This window comes from Lepisosteus platostomus, chromosome 2 (genome assembly GCF_059453375.1).
Source record: "Lepisosteus platostomus isolate fLepPlt1 chromosome 2, fLepPlt1.hap1, whole genome shotgun sequence".
In the NCBI taxonomy this organism is placed as follows: Eukaryota; Metazoa; Chordata; class Actinopteri; order Semionotiformes; family Lepisosteidae; genus Lepisosteus; species Lepisosteus platostomus.
The window spans coordinates 60,475,591-60,492,518 of NC_142612.1; the positions used below are offsets into that span (position 1 = coordinate 60,475,591).

Sequence of the window (16,928 nt, forward strand, 5' to 3'; positions counted from 1 at the left end):
ATACAACCTACCTTGCCACAACACTCCCGGCCGACCCGCCCCTGGATAATGATTGGCTCGGGACTTGGCAGGAACCCCCAATTATCACAGCGCCCTGCCAGAGCTTTGTTTGGATCCCTCTGGCGCTCTGATTGGGTCGCCCCAACGTCAATCATTTGGAACCCCCCCAAAAAGGAATCCTCTTTGGAAGTTAGGTGGAGTCGAAGTATAGTAAAAGGCGTAGATGCCATTCACCTACGCCAGTGCGTTATTTATAAACCAGTGGTTGTAAATCTCTGCAGTTTTTACATTTAAGGGGTGTGGCCTCTCAGCACAGATACTTAACTGACGGTGATTAGGCTTTCCCTTATATAATCTGTTATAATTAACTCTATCTGCATGTTCTGGTTTTACTGCTGTAATCTAGACGTGTTGTCTGATAAAAAGCTCCCTGTCAGTATTAGGAAAATGTTTTTCTTTAGGGTTTCACATTGTAGTATGTTTGTAGCAAAATATGGTAATGCATCGTGTTTCGCGGTTTAAAAAACAATAAAACAATTATTAGACTAAATAAAAAACATTATTTTACAAAGTGGTGCTGTTTCTCGCTGCCCAGTACCGAGTATTTTCACAGGGACTCCAGACAACTGCGGACTCCTGCGGAATCCCAAAATTTCATTTTCATTAATGTTTGTCTTCCTTTGCCAGAAATGTTTCGGTGTGTTGTACGTCCGATTTTTACAGGCGGTTGGTTTCTTTGTAATTTGCACAATTCTGATGTCGTATTTTAAACGTTTTGATCGTTTTCAAAGCAGATGTATACATTTTCCGAACTGCACGATTCAATCTGTCACCTAGAGCAGTAGTGTCGTGTCAGGTATGAACTTGAGGTAAATCGCATTCCCTGCGGCGTACGTTCTCTCTGCTCTCTCCTCGTTTCAATAATCAACTGCAAAACGCTTTTGTAGTTCAGATATGAACAACTAAATATTTACCGAAGAAACTTGCTGTTTTTATTTGAACCATGGAAGTAGGACAAGCAATTGAAAACGGTTTTCTTACTCAAGTCTGCCGCCTACTGATGTTATTCATTTAGTCCCAACTACAAACGAACTTTTAAAATAAGAGTAACGTTTGGATTTTACGTTTACCATGTGATATGTTTACCTCAATTTGAAATCGCGTATCTATTTTATTTTTTAGTGTTTGAAAGTATGCTTAGGGATATGTTACAGTCTAAAATTGTATATTCAATACACAATTGATACTGTGTATTTTCGATTTTAAAAATTGTTTTAAAGCACTTGTCTTTAGCATTTGCTTATTAATCTATTAAAATAAACATAGTTCTATGAGTGACCTACTGTATATTCTGGTATAGTAAGTAAACGTGTCAGATATGAAATATATATACATATAAAAAGACTGCAATAAATAGGACTGCAGACACCTGGTAAATGAAACTTAAAGTGAATCACTGTCAGGTGTTACATAGCAAGAACATAACATTCCAATAATAAATGACTGGTACTGAATGAAGAAAAAAATACAATGAGCAAATTTAAACGTTAATTGCTCCTTAAAATAAAATGCTGCATACAAATATTGGGTTCAAATGGACAACAGTAGCACACCCTTTTAACGTGACAAAATGTAGTTCTTATTAAAATTAATGAAATTTCATTGAATTAGTTACCCACACTCAGTTCACTGTTTTTGCTGATTAGTATGCAACATAATAAGGCATTTAAACAGTGTGTAGGGGTACCCAGAGAATCAAAAGGCTACCTAAACAAAGACAACTAACAGAAATCACACTGAGAATATAGAGACTCTAATCAAATTTAAAATTGGTGGGAAGGCCACTGCCCTTTTAACGCTGTCAAAGAGAACATGACTTCTAATCTCTCACTGATGTCTGCTCGTTTGGGGTCTAAGAGACCATGACAGCTGCACACAGAGAAAGACACGCTGCCAAAGATGACAGAATAGAGTGTTACTCGGGGACAGGGAGGGCGTGATGGAGCAGCTTGAAAAAGCCTGCTCCCAGTGTCTTGGCTAGGTCTGAGTGTGATTCATTATCAGAGTACGGTGCCGGGCTGCCCTGACCTGCTTGGACAGTAGAGGGCAAGATTCCAGGTACCCCAGTGACAGCACGCTGGAGGAGGACTAACCGATTCATATTGATTTTTTTTTAAATGAGGGCTGGTGATTAAAGTGTTGGATGGCATGTGGTTGTTGTGTAGCAAAGAAAAGAAAGGCGCAGCATAAAGGGTTTTATGATTTCCAGCAGTCTGCGGGACACATCAGATGCTGGGACTTGCATTGCTGGTGGACAAGAGACCATCAGATGCCAAAACACTGTAAATGCAGCATCTTGTTGGCACAGGATGTGATAATATCAGAAGCAGCCGACCATATGGCTTCCTGCAAAGCTTATCTGGGCTAATCTGGTCCAGTTCAAGTTAATAAGTATAGCATTCACCAAGAGGCTGTGAATGAAATGAAACCAGCATTTTTGCTCTCTGTCATGAACATCTATGTGTAGCTTGTAATATAGCAGCCCTCCATCCTGTGCTCATTCATAGAAGAAAATTAATTTACTGTTAAGGCTGACAGAGGATGTTGTTCAACAGTATGTTATCCTTGTGTTCGAATCACAGTTCTGCAGTTTTTTTTTCCCCACAGCCCAAAGACATACTGGTAGGGTAACTGGCTTCTGAGATATTTTGCCCTGGTTTGAGAGTTTGTGTGTTTGTGAGTTTGTGCCTGTGTGTTCGCTGCTCCCCTGGAGCCCTGAATCAGAGGAAGCAGTAAAAAAAAGAATGGATGTATATTTGCAGGTAACTGTGTTTTGTTTCTTAAAGTCAAAGATAAATCAATCAAAGCAAGAGTTCAGTAAACTCCAGGATGTGTTCTGTATTACTGTTTGTCAGGACTGACATAGACCACGACATTTCAAATGATATTCAGAACATTTCTTTCCTTTGTCCAAACTGTGGCCACTTCATAGTAAATTTATAGGGTAAGATTATTGTTACATCATTATTTAATTGGAACATTTTAAGATTTTGTGAGTATATTGTGCATGAAGTACCCTCAGTTTGTTTGATGGGATTCATGCCAAAATTGTAAATAGCTCATCATAGATCTTAGCTCATATGAGCAGTGAACTACTTCATAAACGTAACAGGTGATGAACACAATTCTGAGGATGTTACATTTTAAACAGAAAGCACAGTGTTGTGCAATGTCTACAGGTACATCAACAACAGTTTGAATTTATAATTTACATCCAATCTAATGTACAAGCCACTTTCACAAAATTGTCTCCTAAAACATAATAAAACAAACAATACTTATGATGTTATTGCAAATGAAAACAGAATCTTGTTCTGCTTTTCTTGACCATTTGTGTGCCCACCAATAACAATTGTTTGGATTTATATAAAACGTTACGGCATATGGCTAATACAAAATATTTAAAAATATATTTATTGGAACTAAATTTAATTTATAATGAAAAAAACATCTGTGTTTAGAACTTTATGAAGTACATTAATCCTGCATAAAAAAAAACATTTGAAATATAATTCCTTAAGATTTATTGATTTTGATTTATTTTAATTTCAAGATATTTTTAGTAGTTGCAATAAGAGGTTTTATGTATTCCACACATTAATATCTATATTGTGCATTTGTAGGGAAAATCTCCTTTAATCAAATGATACTACATGTGTCAAATCCAAGATTATGTAAGCTAGGGACAATATCCATCCATACAATAATATTTGCTGTTTCAGCGCAGTTGGGATCTCTAATGTCATTTATTATGTATTTATTCTCACTGAAAAAAGCTACATTTAAAATCAATATTAAAGATTGTTAACCTTTATTGATATTTGATTGACTCTTAAAGTACACATTAATTGAAATTTGACTTGTGTCTGTGGAGCAATATGGTACAATAGTGTTAAAATAATGTTGAGGAGAAAGATACAATGTTTGACTCTGATACAGAACGACACTCGACTGAAAGCTAGAATACTGAAATTATCTGGTCTGTTTAATTGAACAAGTCAGTACAGCTATCAGTACATCCCAAATTTCCATGTCTACATATAACTTGTTTTGTTTTTGCATGTTTATAAACACATCAGTAAAAAGAATTGTCTTTTTAGAAAGGAAACTAGGGAAAACTACAGCAGAGCTAATGCTTAGCAAACCAGACTCAGAAATGATTTTATCAGTGACTTTACCAAACATGGCAAGAACTGTCACAAATATTCACATCAGCTGCAGATCCTGAGGGGCAGTAGAAACTCCAAATGTCTTTCTTTCTTCTGGAGCACTAATTAAAAAGAGGCTGTGCCTTTGCAGTACAGATATTTAATAGATTATGGTGTTCTTTATTGGGTGTATGCTTAATTTACGTAATAAGCAATAATTTTTGGTCCGCTATAATTTACTTAAAACCGTGTTATACTTATTTCAATAAAAAGTATAGCACTCCGTTTTATCCAGATCTAAAATGTGAAGATAATATATTCCTGCATTACTAAGCATTGTTTAAAATGCAAAAAAAAAAACAGTTTTAAAATGAAAAAGATGTCACATTTGAAATGAATATTTAACTTCGGAGCATCAAGTATTACTTTGATGCAAGTACTGCTTTGAAGCTGCAAGTCTGCATTTTTCCTATGTGATTAAAGAAAGAAAATTGTCTTAAAACTGAAATGCTGACAAGTATGCCAATCCAAGATACTGTGCCTTGCAAAAGTATTCAGACCTTTCCTATGGTGTCCCATTTTGTGCAATTACAATTTGTTTTGTATGAACATTTTTAATCAGTACCTGAATTATCAAATTGAAAACATGTAAGAAAAGGTGAGATAAGTTATGGTAAATGTCAGCAAAATCTAAGGAGAAAAAAGTGAAATATATCGATTGTATAAGTATTCAGAACTGTGACCTCAATACTTAGCAAAAGCACCTTTGGCTGCAATTACAGCTGCAAATCTTTTGGGGTTTCCATCAATGTTTCACACCACTTTAGTACAATTTTTGTCCATTCATCCTGGCAGATTCGCTCAAACTCTCTCAACTTGCTTGGACTGATGGACAGTGGGTTTCAAGTCAGGACTTTGAGCCAGTCAAGGACATTAAATTTCTTACTCTTACAGTAAATCACAGCAGTGTAGCTTTGACCTTGTGATTTAGATAATTGTCCTGTTCTAAGAGATGATTTTTGTCCTAGTTTTAGTTCTGAAGCAGGTTTTCCTCTATGCCAGTATTTTGCTCTATCTATGTTCCCATGAGTCTTGATGAGCTTCTCAGTCCCTGCAGATGAGAAGCTTGTCAAGAGAAGCTTGACAGTAGGGATGGTGTTGACTGAGTGATGCACTATGTTGGATTTGTGTAAGATGTAAATTTTGCATTTAAACCAAAAAGATCCAAGTTTGTTGTCTGACCACAAAACCACGTTTGCCAAGTTTTTACGATCACTTGGGTATTTTGTTGCAAACTCCCCCTGGAATCTGAGATATTCATTTCTAATACAAGCCACCTTTGTGGAATGACTGGGATATTGTTGTCCCACTGACACTTTATCCTATCTGATCCATTGAATTCTATAAGTCTTTCAAAATGAGCGTTGGCCTCACTGCTCAGTTTGAAGGGACAGCCTGATCTAGGCAGGGTCTGGGTGACTTCCACATCTTAATGATCAATGTCCCAATGATCAAAGAAATATTAAGGGCCTTTAAAATGTTTTATCTTAGCATTAAACTCATAAAGATGTATGAGTTACCTCACATAACTATCTCATACCTCACTTACCTCATACAACTTTTTTTTAAAAAAAGCTCCATGATCTTCATGGTTGAGTCTTTTTTTGAAATTTACTACCAGACCAATGAACCCGACAGACAGTCATCCATCCCTCCAGTTTCTAACAGCTTCATTTAATACAGGGTTGTGGGGCAGTTGGAGCCTTTCTCAGCAAGAAATGGGGGCAAAGCAGAGCTTCACAGAGTGCACAATGACACAGACATTCACACAATCAGACTAGAGCCAAGATTCCCAGAAGTCAATTAACCTAGCAGTATGTCTTTGGACTGTGGGAGGAAACCCACAAAAACACAGGAGAACATACAAACTCCAAACAGACAGCACCCCAAGTCTAGAATTGAACCCATGGCCCCAGCACTGTGAGGGAGCAAGCTAACCACTATGACACCATGCCACCCAGGTGTTTTATTCTGAAAGGAGAGTGCAGGAGAGTTAGAATTAAACCAAACAGAGAACACATACTGTAGTACTAGAAATAAAATCTAAACTTTAGCAGAACTCAGCCTCCTGCAGGCATTTCACACCCTAGCGTGGAAAATCCAGTATATGGTGCCTCCTGAAGATCTGATGCTGCCTGAGAACATAAAGAAATGAAAGTTATTAACTTGCAGGGTGAGTTGTGTGTGTCAGACTGAAAGGTCTCATTTTGAACAGTAAATTCAATAATGTTATGCTGAGTTGCAGTCTACCAAAGCCTGTGACTAAGGGTCAGCGCTTCTGGCACCTGATTTAAAGTCTGCAGTTACCCTTTCCTTGACCTGGTCCCCAGAGAACCGTATAGGTCAGTCATTCAGAGGATGTCCTGCAATTGATGCAATGACAAATGCAATGTATGGCTGAGCATGCTTGGAAGACACAGCCTAGCTGTACCCCAAACCCTGTGCTCTTTCTATAATACTGTAACGCAACGGGGGCTCAGGCGGGCGCCCTTGCCGCATTAGGTTGGCCCCTGCACCGTCCGGGGCTCGAACCCGGGACTTCCGCGTCTCTCTGCAGCGACCTAGCCCCGTGAGCTAAAGAGAGATCTCTCCACAGCCCAGTAGCTGTGGTCCTGCTATCACAGGGAAGGGCGGCGACGTCACCCGCTCTGGTACGCCGGCTCTTACACACAGTGCTTGTCGGCCGTAAGCGTTACACTCTCCCCCGCTTAAATCGCCGTCCCCGGCGAAGGGCTATCCCGCCCCGCTTCTGACACCAATGTAACGCAACGGGGGCTCAGGCGGGCGCCCTTGCCGCATCTGGTCGGCCCCATCCCGACTGGAGGCTCGAACCCGGGACTTCCGCGTCTCTCTGCAGCGACCTAGCCCCGTGAGCTAAAGAGAGATCTCTCCACAGCCCAGTAGCTGTGGTCCTGCTATCACAGGGAAGGGCGGTGACGTCAACCGCTCTGGTACGCCGGATCTTACACAGTGCTTGTCGGCCGTAAGCGTTACACTCTCCCCCGCTTAAATCGCCGTCCCCGGCGAAGGGCTATCCCGCCCCGCTTCTGACACCAATGTAACGCAACGGGGGCTCGGGCGGGCGCCCTTGCCGCATCTGGTCGGCCCCTGCACCGTCCGGGGCTCGAACCCGGGACTTCCGCGTCTCTCTGCAGCGACCTAGCCCCGTGAGCTAAAGAGAGATCTCTCCACAGCCCAGTAGCTGTGGTCCTGCTATCACAGGGAAGGGCGGTGACGTCACCCGCTCTGGTACGCCGGCTCTTACACACAGTGCTTGTCGGCCGTAAGCGTTACAATACTGTGGTGTACCATTGAAACTGTGAATTTAATTAATTGTGCATTTTTGATTTGTAGATTACAGCATTGCAAGATGGATATCACTTTGGACCAGTCCACATGTTCCTTCAAAGGGAACTCGTCAATATTTCATTGAGTCATGCTGCTAGATTGGTTTTATATCACAGTTTTACAAATAAAGCTTAAATAATTTCTGATTTTACAAAATTAAGTGTAATTTACGATTTTTATTTACTTTCACATTCGTTGCAAATGATAAGAATGCTATTTTCCTCCTCGTTCTAAAAAACATTTTAGGAACCATTTTCTATCAAGTGGCATGCCATTTTTTTACAATTTAGGGGCCTACATGAAATATTCTACATTTTCAGTGTAAAAGGTTATGTGGACCTCTTTGGTTATTAACGTTGATCGTTTATATGATTTTTCTTAATTTCACACGTGTTTTAATGGGTATTTGACCGTAATCTGCAGAAATGGCACATCTCTTGTTTTCATTTCATATAAGAAAAAAATCTAATACAGTATTAATACGAAACTAAATCACAGTGGTAACTCTTTTGAAGACCTATTTCACATCTTTTATTGCCTTTTGCTTTCATGTCAATATTTTTGTAATATTATGTTTCATCGTCGTTGTTACTTAAACTGTAACCCACTGAAGTCTTTCCAGACAGCGTTTTCCTTAATTACTAAAGCGTCAGTTTCATGGGAAGCACCCTGTCTCCTGCTACAGTAACTTCAGGGAAAATAGCTGCTGAGTCTCACACACAGAAGCCGTAACAGAGCACAAACCTCATGCAGTCGAGCAGCCCTGCTCACGCTAACGTCAGTTTCTGTTTCGTTTTCATACGTGGAAATGACGAAACTCTGTGAAATATACGCTTTAAAATGTCGCACATAAAAACGCAGGTTAGTTTTTTGGCATCTTAATAGCACAAACTCGTCGAACACCCTCAGGACGTATTAAAGCGATTATTACAGCCTTACATTTCGAAAAGGTACTTCCGTAAGAAGTCTGGGACGTTGGGACAGAGACAGGAAATCAGCGTGTACATTTTATAACAAGTTTACATGTACATTCGTTATGTTATCCTGATCTAATATTACAGCTAACGAGATGAAAACATTTTTTTTTCTTGAGATGAAAACATACATCGTTTATTTTTTTCTGTATTTTTTTTTAGATTACCTGGGGCACAAACAAAAACTTCTGCAGCCTTATCAACAGTCAAAGCTACTGAAGTTCATACATGTTTAGCTCAGACAAAGACTGGAAGATCTTACTGCAGTTTCAAGCTTTTCACCTGAATGTTCCTTTCTAGTAGGTAAGTAAAATACTACACCGAGGTGTTCTGTAAAATATATTTATATCGCCACCTTTCATTCAATTCAAAAAGTTTTTTTTAGTCAAAATAGGAAAAAATACTAGTTTTACTGTTTAATTTTAAAATGAAGAGCACTGCACTGTCGTTCTAAAGGGAGCAAATCACAGTAGGCTATTAAAAAAACACTAGTTAAACTGCAAATACGCAGCAATTTCGTACGTCTGACGCAGTTAAAAGACATACTGAAGCGTGCGACGGCAGTAAAGTATGACTGGGTCTCCGTTTACACGCTTCCTGTTCAGTCTTTTGGTGTACTCTGTAAATTAGCTTTTAAGACAGGCTGCTTCCACATTTTTAAAATGTAAATTAGATTCCCAGAATCGAGGTGTCGTGATAACTTATCAACAACTAACAGCAGGCTAATGACGTAACATTAAAAATACCCTTGATTTGAAAATTACTCACTGGCCATTTTGTTACCACATCTGAATTCGATTTAAAACAGACTATGTTATGAAGTGATCTAGAATTGCTTGTGTATCGTCCCCTTTTCTAAATTATTGTTGTTAAATAGTACAGCAAGATTTTTATTTAAAGGGGTACTGTACAGTTCCACAGTCTGAAAATAATGTGGTTAGGGTGTGGTTGGTGTTCTCAGCGACACCTTTCTACAGATAATCCAGGTGATTTTCTTATTCAGTGTGCCTATTTGCATGATGGCTGTGAATGCACATTACCTGTCGTCCTGGGTAACACCTATAGAGCACATCAAAAGAAATGTACAACTCCATTTGTCCATGTATGTTATTTTTAAAACAAATAAATAGATTTTGTAGACTGAAGACGTGTTGGCATTATGAATAATTAATCATGCATTACTGACCATGATATACCCGACAGGCATGGCTATTTCAGAAGCACTAAATTAGCAACATTACTACAATTAATATTGAGTTAATTGAGCACAAGTGATGGGGTAATTTAACCTGCTGAATGTCAAGCCCGGTGAAAATGAAGACTGGAAAGCAGAAAGGAACTAATATTCCCCACCTATCAAGAGAGCATCTTCTTTATGTCATTGATATGGTGCAGTGAGGACTAAATGCACTGTCGGTTGCTGTCTGGCGTGTTAATAAGACTGCAACATCTAACCAGGCAAGGATAACAGTCGGTGACCATGAGGCAACAAAGGGAAAGTCAAACTATGATGTCTGGGCTAGGACTGTCTTGTCATTAGACAGCTCCATTTGTAGTGATGATGGCAGCAGGACTGCATGGTGCTACGGTGCTACATTGATCAGGTCCTGAGACCTCACTTTACCCTTCCTGTGGGTTCACCCTGAGAAGACAGCTGTCCAGCAAGACAACACTCATGCTGCTTGTGTAAAAACGACTTTCTTGCAAGATAAAACCATCAAAGGCATGGTGGAGTGGGCATTCTGCTACTGCCAGACCTGAACGCCATTGATTGTATTGGAGTGACGTGGCACGTGGGGCTCAGAGACCAGTGAAGAATAATAATAATAATAATAATAATAATAATAATAATAATAATAATAATTGCTTACACTTATATAGTGCTTTTCTGGACATTCCACTCAAAGCGCTTTACAAGTAATGGGGACTCCTCTCCACCACCACCAATGTGCAGCATCCACCTGGATGATGCGACGGCAGCCATAGTGCGCCAGAACGCTCACCACACATCAGCTATCAGTGGGGAGGAGAGCAGAGTGATGTAGCCAATTCATAGAGGGGGATAATTAGGCCATGATTGGTAAGGGGCAATGGGAAATTTGGCCAGGACGCTGGGGTTACACCCCTACTCTTTTCGAGAAACGCCCTGGATAGATAGTGAAAAGATACTGTACATGCTTGTCCAGCTTGTAAGAGAGGAATTGGACAAATTGCATCTGCAATCTGGTGCACGTCATGCCTCACAGATGTACGGCTTGTATTACTTCCAGCAGCAGCAGTGTTATACTAGCATGTGGCTTAGATAACTTGAATAACTAGCATGTGTCCCAGTAGATAACTTGTTGATCACCCCTGTTGATGACCCATATTAGTCTGCATAATGAAACTACCTATTCCATGTCTGTTCAAAAAACAGTGCATCTTCTATAAAGGAATTTCCTGGTGATAGGTTTGTGAATTTGTTGCAGTTGAAAGTGTTGTGTTTCTTTGATCATCAGTATCAGAATTATACTGTACATAAGAATATAAAAAAGTTACAAATGAGAAGATGCCAATCGTCTTATCCTGGTAGTTTGTTTTTTGCTCTGTGGATCAAGCTGTGGGGCAGCATGGTGGTGCAGTGGTGAGCATTGCTACCTCACATCACTGGGGCCCAAGGTTAAATTCCTGGGGTGCTACCTGCGTGTACAGTACGTTCTCCTTGTGTTTGTGTGGGTTTCCTTCAGGTGCTCTGGTTTCCTCCCATGGTCCAAAGTAATATGGGTAGATTCATTGGTTTCTGGGAAACCTGACCCTGGTGTACGTTTGTGTGTGCCTGTGTCTGTGTGTGCCCTCCAGTGAACTAGCAACCCATCCTGCCTTGCACCCATTGCTTGCCAGGGTAGACTGTGGCTGCCCTGTGATGCTGTATTGGATAAAGCAGTTACAAAATACATAAGTGGATCAAGCTGTTTCTGGAAAGATGTTAGAGGAGAAAATGTATTCCAGGTACCTGCTCTATTCAATTCTACATGAATACAGCCTTTTCATTTGTATGGTTCCTGATTTCACTGTTGACTGCTATTCCTGTGCTAGTGTAGTAGGGTGACTTGAGTGTTGTCCAAAACAGTCTAAAGGTTTGTGTAGTTCGCTCACAATCGCCTCCAGTCAAGCCTAAGGATATCCCAGTCCTTTAATGTATGTCTGATATTCTTTAAGACCAGGGGTTGTCTTATTCGTCGTTATGAGTTCCTTAGAAATTCTGTTATTAGGCTGTATACTAGTATATCTCTTTCATTCTTCCAGTTTTATTTGTAGAAACCAAATATAAAGCCACTGGGCTAATCGCTTAGAATTTCATCTACTAAAAGTTAATTAAAATACACATTGAAGCAAGAGGTAAAGAGACACAATAATTACAATATGAGTAATTCTCTTGTACTCCTTTTAGGGGCTAAGGTCACCTTGAAGAATTCATTATTAACATCATGGATTCCTCAAGTTGTCTCAAGATTGATGGCCTTTTGCCTATGTTTTACATCTGCATAAGTAATTTAACAGGATGTGGTACATGAAAATTAATTGCTTGTTTAAATACACTATGGTCTTGTCCTTTGTGGTTATCCAGGTAATTAGACATCTCGAAGCTTATTGCTTCTGACAGTTGTATGACCCAGCCTTGTGAGTTCAAAGGATCAGAGGCATGTACTCTGAATTTAAATGAGCAATTGGTACAAATTAATTTCTTCAGTGGGCTCTTTAACATATATGTACAGTGTGAAATATGGTGTTCCATGGTCCTGATATGTGCCAAGAAATATGATCTTTCAGTGACTTTGAACTGCACCAGACTTGAAAACCAAAATGTTACCCATGCTAGAATGATTTTCTGGACTCGGTACTCTTCACATTTGGCTTGCTACTAATGAGAATTATTACCGCTTCCCTATGAGTTGCACGAAATAAATGAAATTCTTGCTGTGACTCCTGACTGAAGCAGGGACTCCTGGCAAGAGGTAGTATGTCTCCCTTCAAGGTGGGTGAAGAATGTATTATGAGTACCACAACTAACTCTCAGGGGCTTCAAAGTAATGGGAATGCGATCAGTTTTTCTATGGTTATAGTAACATCATATAATAACAAAGCTGGTGCAGGGCGCAACCTGCAGTCTGCCTAAAATGGTTAATCCTTGTGCCTCTGATGTAACTTGTTCGAGTCTGGGCCATAACATTAAGCAAATTTGACCGGCATGCCTGAGAATATTTGACTAATGTACAGTAATGTATGGGATATCCATTCATTATTTTAAAAAAGCTGCCTGTTCTTGGTAAGGGTTGTGGCACCCTGGAGCATTTCCCACCAGCACAGGGTGCAGGGTGGCATGGCAGGCAACCTGGGCAGGGTGCCAGTCTATCACAGGGCACAGACACACACAAGCACAATGGCACAATTTAGAGACACCAGTTGACCCAACAAACGTGTAACTGTGGCACATGACGAGAACCCACATATGAACGTAGGGGACCATGCAAACTCCACACAGAAGGCCCCCCCGCCAGCTGAAGCCCAGGTATCCTGGGCTGTGAGGCTTCAACGCCCACTTCCACACCTCAGGTACCATCACCTGTCTGGGGGGTTTCTGAAATCTCAATTAATAAAACCAATTACTAAAGAAGAACTCATCATATGTTCATATGTTAAAGGCTTTGACTTTTATTCATATTATTTCAGTGATGCTTCGGAATGACTGTATTCTCAGTATCACTGTTTAAGTTTATGTTGAAGTCTTGAAATTTTAGGATCAATCAGTAGAAGATACTTTAGGCATGCAGGTTTGTTGATAGTATTAATGCTACAATAATTAGTAGTATTATAGTAGTGTAATGCTATAGTACAATCTAATACTAATATAACATTAATGTGGCACAATTTCTTTGCTTCTCTGCTATAGTAGATCTTTTTAAAGTCTGCCCTTGGATTATACAGACAAGACAGTGCATTTGCAGTGGTAAGCAAGACTATATCTGCTACATAATTGCTATTGACAGGGGCAATCAGAAGATGTCTAAAAAGATCTACATGTGCTTTTATAAGGTATTGAATACCTGTACTATCAAATTGATTTGCTCCAATGGAGAGGACATAGAAATACCATAAATGCTGATACACATTAAATTGATAATAATAAAAAAACAGAAACATGTTCCCAGCCTTGCACATTATCCTTAAATCTTTATGTCAATCCATCTGTATCCTAAGACGTTAAAGTAAAGCTTTTACAAGATAGGTAGAATCCGATCTGAAAGGTAACTGTTTCTTTGAAATTAAGTGGAACTGGTCAGTCCTGGAGCAAAATTATTTATAACAGTATAGAAAGATCAAAACATTTTTTATTGTTTTATTTTATTCAGGGATTATCAAATGGAAAAGCAGAGAATTCACAATTTCAGTCATTTTCTATTATTTCACGCCTTTTCTGAAAGTATAAACTATGTTATAATCAAAAATAAAAGAAGGTGGTAAAATGTTATCCAAAGCCCTAGATGTGTTTCACAGTGTCCAAAGACAATTAAATATCAAATGAGTTGAGGTTGACAGGACAGCGAAAGAATAATTGCATGAGCTGTGAAAGCTGGAGAAGTAGGTGCCACCAACAGTGCAAACGAGATGCTTATTATAATTCAGCACGAAGACAGCTACATTCAGTGTTGTAGACACCATATTGTCCATCAAAATCCACTAACCCTCCATTTAACGGACTTTGCCTTAAGGCTTTCGGCTCTAACTGACAAACTCTGCTAAGGGGTAATTTTGTCTGTAAAATCAGAAATACCAGACTTTCCCCACAATAATGGCAAAATAGATGTAAAAGGCATGAATATCAATGTTGTCCTATAGGCGAAGGGCAGTAGCTTCCCATGTTTGTTTTTTGGTTGCTTCAGAGAATTGTATACAGTGTATTTCAGAATAAAATAACGAACTTGTATATTTATGATGGAGAAAGGCCCAGGAACAATTTTCATTGTGTTGGTTACAATTGTAAAAAATGATTTTAAAAATCCAGAAAGTATTGCGTTTTTTTGGGCTGAGAAAATGTCATTTGTGATTTAACGGACATTCTGCAATAACGGACCCCCTTCCCTCCTAGTCTGTTAAACTGAGGGTTTACTGTAGTTGTTTAGCCATAAAAAGGAATGACTAAAGGAGTCATTCGTTTAATCCTTATTTGCAATCTGAAATTGCTTCTTTGGGTGGTGCATTGCTATAATTTCAATGTGTGTTATTGGCTTTCACTCATATCGAAGACATTATTTTTCCTCATGAAATGATTAAACAAGTTGAAACAACTGAAACTGGCAGAGCTTGATCTTTTCACACCATCTTTCTGAATTAACACGTTATACTCAAATGTAAAATTCATTTTGTAAAGAGTTCAGGCTGTTTCATTCATTTTTCAGCAGGTGATGGAGGCTCTCAGATATTTTGTGATGTCTAAACTTAGGCAAACATTTCCATTTTTATTTACCTAACATAAAGACATTTGAGAATGGACCCAGCTGATATCTGTCAGTGGCATCAGAATAAGAAATGGCATGTAAGAGAGTAACATTTTAAACTGATGTTTTGTTTTGTTTGTTTTTTTTATTGATGCAGATTGCATTGTCTGTATTGAATCCCTTTTATTTGTTAATAATATTCTAAAAACCACAAGCTGAATGCAGTCTTTCATTTTCCCTTATCATTGGTTGAATCTTTTACAATGATCTTAGTAACTGAATAGCTTCTTCACTGTAGCTGTAGCATAAATGCTCTCCAAGTACATTCTTGAAATTGCTGAATGACTGAATACAAGTGGTCATTCTATCTATGCTGCAGTCTAGCTATGTAACAGATTCATAGTCCATTAACACGCATCTCCAATTTTCCATTTATTTTAAGTTGGCGTCAAAAAAATGCTGGCGCGTGGCAGTAAAGGCCGCAGACAAAAGCGGTCTTCAGACCAGCTTTGAAAATTTGTACATTTTGGAGGCGACAGCATGTTTTGGAAGTCAATAGAGAAATTCAACAACGTGGTTCTTGTCTCTAGTTTCCCCTGATTCTGAGCTGTTGCTGAAAAGGTCAGAGGAAGAATTTTAAGATGAATGCAGTGAACTTTTCAAGGCACATTCCAGCAGAAATAAACTGCTTTCCAAATGAAAAATTGATTTGTCCCTTTAGCACTCCCCTATTTGGTGTTGCCTCATTCATTTCCATTGTAAACAGTGGAAGGGAGACCATTAGCAATTCAGACTTTTTGTAAGAAAAATCTAAACATTATCCTAAAAGATCCTGTAAGATCCTCATATCCTGTTCACTATTCATTACCAGAACAGGATCCTACTGGCATTCCTATAGTAATCTTAAATGCTTGTTAGTAAACCTGAATATTTTAGAAATGATTTGTAAGTGGACAAAATTAGCAATATTAAGATCTACCTAATCAAGATAAAGAATTAACAAAAGTAATTTGGAAAGCTAAACATTACAGTATTTTTTTATTTAGGAGAAGTGTAGGACAGCATACAGTCTTAAACAAGTAATATGTTAAGCGCAATGATTTATTTTTGTATCTAGCAATTGCATTTGTCATTTGAGCACCTTTTTATCATTGGCTTAGGTAGCGTAGACATTTTTGCTCCAGCACTGGGCAGTGTTTGTAAAATTTCAATTTTATTTCTGCCTGCTTGATGCCTTTTTTAGGCCTTGCACGCTTTTCCTATTCAGAAACAGCAGTGTACTGCAGCTTGTCACTTAATGGATTGTGTGCAGAGATTTTGCACAGCTGCCACATACAGTAGGTATAATCAATATAGATGATGTGCCTGTGATGAAGCCAGGCAGCAAAAACCATGTAGTTTTTTTTTACCGTGGATACAACAGCATTTAAAAGTATTGCTGGTAATAACAGCGTTGTTGCAAATTATTGTGAAAAAGTACATTATAACAATAAATGGCCACCTGCAGGCCACTGAAATTGTTTCTTGTCATCCAAAAGCAAAACTGGTCGCCATAGAGACTCAAATGGGCACAACTTCCAGTGCTGCATTTTCAGGATAAACAACTTGTGTTTGAATAATATGGTGCTTTCTACTGGTAAATTGCACATACTGCATTTTGTTTGTTTTCAGGCAAATATTTTATCAAATTTTCCTTTGTTGCTGTACATGAACATTATTCTCTCATTTTCCAGGCTACTGTTAACTCTTTCATGAGAGCTTGCCAGACTTGAACAGTGTTCAATAGTATCTTACAAGATTATATTCAAGGACCTGTTCAAGAATTGCCATCTCCTGCAAGATCCTGAAAATGTTGTGGACTC

The 16,928-nt window shown here is 38.9% G+C and overlaps 1 protein-coding gene across 2 annotated transcripts in view; it reads left to right on the top strand.

Annotated features, from left to right (window-relative positions):
* The first annotated feature begins 8,752 nt into the window (after positions 1-8,752).
* rhbdd1 (rhomboid domain containing 1) overlaps positions 8,753-16,928 on the top strand; it is a 44,289-nt gene continuing 36,113 nt past the window's right edge. For both annotated transcript variants that reach the window (XM_088610925.1, XM_088610936.1), the window contains exon 1: positions 8,753-8,893. The gene's annotated coding sequence lies outside the window, so the exon portion shown is untranslated. The remainder of the gene's footprint in view (positions 8,894-16,928) is intronic.